Source organism: Myotis davidii, unplaced genomic scaffold (genome assembly GCF_000327345.1).
Source record: "Myotis davidii unplaced genomic scaffold, ASM32734v1 scaffold1949, whole genome shotgun sequence".
NCBI classification, from domain to species: domain Eukaryota; kingdom Metazoa; phylum Chordata; class Mammalia; order Chiroptera; family Vespertilionidae; genus Myotis; species Myotis davidii.
The window spans coordinates 489,511-495,492 of record NW_006300366.1 but is presented as its reverse complement, the minus strand read 5'-3'; the positions used below and the strand labels follow the sequence as shown (position 1 = coordinate 495,492).

At 44.4% G+C, this 5,982-nt stretch overlaps 1 protein-coding gene and 1 long non-coding RNA gene across 3 annotated transcripts in view; one reads left to right on the top strand and one right to left on the bottom strand.

The window, feature by feature from the left end:
* LOC107185146 overlaps nucleotides 1-587 on the bottom strand; it is a 1,892-nt gene extending 1,305 nt beyond the window's left edge. Inside the window, exon 1 of the long non-coding RNA XR_001516067.1 lies at nucleotides 394-587. This is a non-coding gene — a long non-coding RNA (uncharacterized LOC107185146). The remainder of the gene's footprint in view (nucleotides 1-393) is intronic.
* The window catches only part of SLC7A7 (solute carrier family 7 (amino acid transporter light chain, y+L system), member 7), a 31,041-nt gene that overhangs the window by 18,365 nt on the left and 6,694 nt on the right, over nucleotides 1-5,982 (top strand). The window lies entirely within an intron of this gene.

The window sequence follows — 5,982 nt, the reverse complement described above, 5'->3', positions numbered from 1 at the left end:
ATCCCTTGAACTTGCAGGAGCAACGCCCACCTGTGGCAGTCGGGGCTCCTGTTCAGTAATGCCAGTGGGGACATAGGAGTCACAGGTTTTGCTTTTATTATTATTATTATTATTATTATTATTAAACATAACCAGGGAAATGAGGAATCCTTGTTAGGAAGTGACTTTGCTTGTTCAATTTTTGTACCTCCCAGAAAAAGAAATGCTAGGTTTCCTCTGAAATACACTCTAAATTCTAGGCAAAGGGATGCAGAAAAGTTCAGGGCAAGGAATTATAATTTCATAGCCAGGGATTAAAAGAAAAAAGACCAGGAGCTTCTTTAAAGTGAAATTCTGATAAAATAGTTGAAAATTATCTTATTTAGGAAGAAAAGGAGGGTCATCTGAAGAAACCAATGTGATTGAACACATTGCTTTTTGATAAGCTTAGAGTTTTAGAAAGAAGAAGGTGAGAGGTGACATAACTAAGACTAAATATAGGGGTGGCCCAGAACTGCAGGAAGGGTGTCCTGAAGGTTAATGCTCAGCATAAGCTAGGGTCTGAAGAAAAGACTGAGGATGGACAATAAAATGCTCTAGAGCAGTGATTCTCATCCTTCCTAATGCTGCGACCCTTTAATACAGTTCCTCATGTTGTGGTGGCCCCCAATTTCATTGTTACAAATTGAACATAATTAAAGCATAGTGATTAATCACAAAAAATATGTAATTATATATGTGTTTTCCGATGGTCTTAGGTGACCCCTGTGAAAGGGTTGTTCGATCCCCAAAGGGGTCGCGACCCACAGGTTGAGAACCGCTGCTCTAGAGGAATGTGCAGAGTGAGAACAGCAAGGGAATGGCAGTTAGTTACATGAAAGTAGTTGGTGGCCAGAAAGCCTATTTTTCTTCTAAGGTTTCCTAGCAGGGGATTGCTAACTTAGAAAGGGTTAAATTAAAAAAACAACAACAGCAGGCTACCAGATGCAGGCCAACAAAAACGCAAGGCCAAGAGTGTTAAGCAGGTAGTAATAAAGCATGTCATTGCTTTAAAGTCTCTAACTATCCACTTGCAGACAAATGGAAAGGATTTAGAATTAGTTGAGATGACAGAATCCTGGCATCTCCAGGATCTGGGAGAACAGGACGGGTGTGAAATGAAGCTGTTGAGTGAGGTATTAGGCTATAACAAATACCACCAATTATTGGCTTAAAACAACACAAATTTATTATCTTTTAAAAAATATATATTTTATTGATTTTTTACAGAGAGGAAGGGAGGAGGATAGAGAGTTAGAAACATCAATGAGAGAGAAACATCAATGAGCTGCCTCCTGCACACCCCCTACTGGGGATGTGCCTGTAACCAAGGTACATGCCCTTGACTGGAATCGAACCTGGGACCTTTCAGTTTGCAGGCCGATGCTCTATCCACTGAGCCAAACCAGTTAGAGCACAAATTTATTATCTTAACCATTCCATAGGTTGAAGTCTTCACTGGGTCTCACTGGGCCAAAATTAGGTGTCAGCAATGCCTAGAGGAGAATCCGTTTTCTTGCCTTTTGTAGCTTTTAGAGCTGCCCACATTCCTTAGCTCATGGACCTGTTTCATCTTCAAAGCCAGCAGTAGCTGGTCAAGTCTTTCTTCACAGCACAGCACATCATATCACATCACATCACATCACATCACATCACATCACATCACATCACATCACATCACATCATCACATCACTCTGACACTGATTCTTCTGCCTCCCAGGGCCTTGTTCTGCCCAACACAAGGAAGAGGAAGAGGTGGATTCGGAGCATTCTGCACTGACTCTTTGAAGTTGATTCCTGCCCAAATTCTAGGTTCACTTGATTAGCAAAGTTTGAGAGGAAAGGAGAATCTCCAGTAACCTGGATAGATTCACTAAAAACAAGCCATGCTAAGCTAACCTTGTGTTTTGTTCAATTTAATTTTTTATTAAAATGCAATATACACCAAGAAGCAGTACACATTATAAGTGTACAGCTTGATGAATTTTCACAAATTGAACACACATGTAACTGGCATCTACGTCATGAAAGCAGCCCTAGAGCCCTTCCTGTGTTCCTCCTGGTCACTCCCCTCTGTCCCACCAAACACACACAAAGGGAAATAAGTCACTGTTCCGACTTCTAGTAGTATAGATTAGTTTTGCCTGTTTTTAGGTAAATGGATATAAAGGGTACGTACTCTTCTGTGTCTGGCTTGTTCACTTAATATGTTTGTAAAGTATATATATATAATGGCAGTGGGTAGTTTATTCCCACATGCAGACATTGACCCACACGCTCAGGTGTCTACCCCACCATGACCCCCAGAAACATAGAAAGACACTTGGATGAGTGGGGTCAGGGTCTGAGGGCCCAAGAGCCTCCATCCTGGGACAAGGCACCAGGTGGTGGTGTGGGCCCAGGTGGTGGTGGTGTGGGCCCAGGTGGTGGTGTGGGCCCAGGTGGTAGGGCAGTGTCCTTTCTCCCAGAGAAAAGTGCAGAGACGGGGCCGAGACCCCAGGCAGGAGGCCACTCTCTGATAGCGATTGGCAGCAGGCAGGCCAGGGGCAGGTTCCTTCCGGATCCTTCCTGAGGGCCCGGCCCGCCAGACTGTTCACAGCTCTCAGGAGGTGCGGGAGCCAAGGTGCCACTGGCTGGCTGGGCATGATTCATCCATATTTTTGTGTGTGTAGTAGGTGGATTATTCTCACTGCTGTTTAGTATTCCATTGTATTGATTTAGCCACTCTACTGTTGATAGGTATTTGGTTTGTTTCTAATTTTTGACAGTTACAATGATATAGTTATAAACAATCTAGTATAAATAGGTACTAATTTTATTTGAATCATTTGATAGATTGTTAGAACAGAGACATGTGTACACAGTTTTCAGAGAGGTTCTTGGCAAACTCTCATGATATTCTTGTTGACCAGCTGGAAAAAAGTGGACTCGGAATAGTTTGGTGGATTCCTGATTGATGTTCTGGAATAATACCAGCATACAGGAGGGTCTATCGCAATAGATTACAGGGCTCTGCCTATACTGGTCAACATTTTTATCCAGTGAAGTTAGTTCAAGTGCCTTCAATTTTGTATTTGAAATGGAAGGCATTTGAACTGACAAAATTAAGGTAGATGGGACAGATGCCTAGAAATTCACAAAGGAATGTGAAGTGCCATATTTGGGGATTTTTAAAAAATTCATTTTTATAGGCCCATTAAAGGAGAGGGAAAAGTTCATCAGTTTCAGGTGGGAAAAAGGGAGTTGTAGTTGACAGTGAATTCAAACTGCAACTCCACAGGCTGCAAATTGTCTGAGGTTTCCTGTGTGTATCTCACGTTTTCAGGGAGACACTGACAAAGTGAAGTGTTGTAAATGCAGAGGAGAGAATTGGGATGGTGAATAGTCTGGAAGCCATATTTGTCACACAGGAGATTGAAGAAACTGGATTATTAGCCTGAAAGAGGGAAGGCTCAAGGGGGACAGGATGTAAACATTTAATGATAAGAAGGGCCCTTATGTGGAAGAGGCTTTAGCTTGATTCAGTGTAGCTCCAGAGGAGAGGCCTAGAACTACTGAGTAGAAATGGCGAGAAATGTGTTTTTGGGTTAGTGGAAAGAAGAGCTATTGATCTCTTTTAAAAAAATGGAATGAGCCCGGTTGGTGTGGCTCAGTGGTTGAGTGTTGATCCATGAACCTGGAGATTTCCAGTACAATTCCTAGTCAGGCACATGCCCAGGTTTCGGGCTTGATCTCCAGTAGGAGGCAGCTGATGGATGATTCTCTCTCATCATTGATGTTTCTATCTCTCTCCCTTTCTCTGAAATCAATAAAAACATAATAAAAAAATGGAATGATTTTTCTAGTTAAGTATTGAGATTTTTAGTCCCTGGGCATTTGAAACAGAAAATGGACTCAATAGTGGCCTAAATTTTGTGTGTTACATTATATGTATTTAAAACTCGGTGCTGGGAGAATTATAGGTTTATCATTCTTTTTCAGGGACTTCTTAGTTTGGGCATCTACACTAAATCTGGGTACCTGATTCTGAATGGGCCTGCAGGCTTCGTTCTGTTCTGGATCTACTTAGGCGGTTCTTTCCTGGCTTTTAGTTCCAGAGTTGATGCTGGGCCTTAGTGCCTGAACTACTCCAGGAGCCCATGGAGACTGGGTTTAGATGCTTATAGTAGTGACTTCTTCACAGCTTCTCCTTTATCCAAAGCAGGTGTCAAAGCAGTAATGGAGCTGCCCCGAGTCAAGGGTCCAAAGTGATTTCAACCTGACTTCCTGTGGACTTGGGTCAGTGTTGGGTGGAGACTGAATTGCACCTAGAGATAGGAGGGTAGGGCATCTCTGTCCTTGAGATTAACTTGAAGCTGCCTCTAAATTCTAACTCCATGCCCCCCCGCCCCCCTCCCTGCTTCTGAAGCAGGAGGTGGGGCCTCCGGTCAGCTGTATCCGCTGACTGGGGACAAAGAGCCCAGTCAGCACTGCTGCTTGCCATACCATTTCCTGTTTCATGGCCAAGAGGCCCTGGAGGAAGCTGGGTTTGGGAGAAGGTGCTTTCTTTAGGCAGATCCTCTGCTTTCTGATTTCTTTCCATAGGATTCCCTTCTCCATTAAAACCAAGCCCCTGTGCTCAATACAGGGAATAGATCATGGCAATATGGTGGGACAGTGGCTGAGAAAGAAGGTTGAGTGTGGGCGGGTGGTGACTGGTGGGTTAAAGGAGGGATACAAATGGATGGAGTACAGAAGCAGTAGGGGACTAAAATGTAAACAATCCATGTGTTTTCATTTCAGAATTTGTTATAATAAAGGGCAGAGCTGAGAGCAGAACCCGTGGCACAGGGCTACAGTCTGATTCTGAACCAGAACTAGTCCCGTAGCCTACTCCAGTTTGGTATTATGGCCCAAGGTTACTCTGATGGCTAAGCATGGATTTTATGGCAGCATCAGTTGTCCCTGGGTTCCATTTGTAAAACAGAAGCAGAATCCCAGGGGTTAGGGGCAAGGGTTATAGGAAGAAGAGAAGGGCTAGAGGCAGAAGTACAGTGGGGCATAAAGGATGGGTGACTAGCTGAGGAGGATCAACAGATATGAAAGATTTGTGGAGGGTGAGATAAAGACACTTTAGCCATTTTGTAGGGTGCTTGTGGAGACTGTATGCTTCTGTCTTTAATTATTAACAGCATTGGTGAAAAAAATAAAAAAAATGCCCAGTCGGTGTGGGTCAGTGGTTGAGAGTTGACTTATGGACCAGGAGGTCACGGTTCGATTCCTGGTCAGGGCACATGCCCCAGTTGTGGGCTTGATCCCTAGTGTGGGGCATGCAGGAGGCAGCTGATCAGTGATTCTCTCATCATTGATGTTTCTCGCTCTCTCCCTTCCTTTATAAAATCAACACACACACACACACACACACACACACACACACACACACGGCACTGAGAAGTTACAGGTACATGTTTTGCCCAGCCCTGTGATAAGATTCGATTGTTTGTTGTCTCTTTTATTAGGCAGGCATGCAAGTGCTTGCATGGGACAGAAATGTCCTTTTGCTAGGAAGAGCAGAAAAGAATTTGGGCAGTGAGTAGAATAGGAAGGTTACAAGGTAAGGGAGAGAAAGAGACAGAAGAAAGGACCGCTATTCTGAGAGGCTGGTCTTTCCTGCTTCTCAGGATGAAGTAGCCTTTGGCCAGTGTGATGAGGCTAGGACACAACAGAACAGGAGATCTAGGGACACTGAAGGACACACCACTGCCAGAACTGAGGCAGGGAATACTTCCTGACGTGTAGGTGGCCTGAAGCAGGCAGGCCCAGCACGGGGCCTCGCTTTCTCCACTGGAAAGGCAGGCCGATTCTGACCTTGCCCTTTTGGAGAAGGACTGTTAAGCTATCCTTGCGCTCCAGTTGCTGAGCCGGGAAGGAAGGAGCAGTGAAGCGATTCACTGCCACAGTGGTGTATGTGCCTGCCTGCCTGT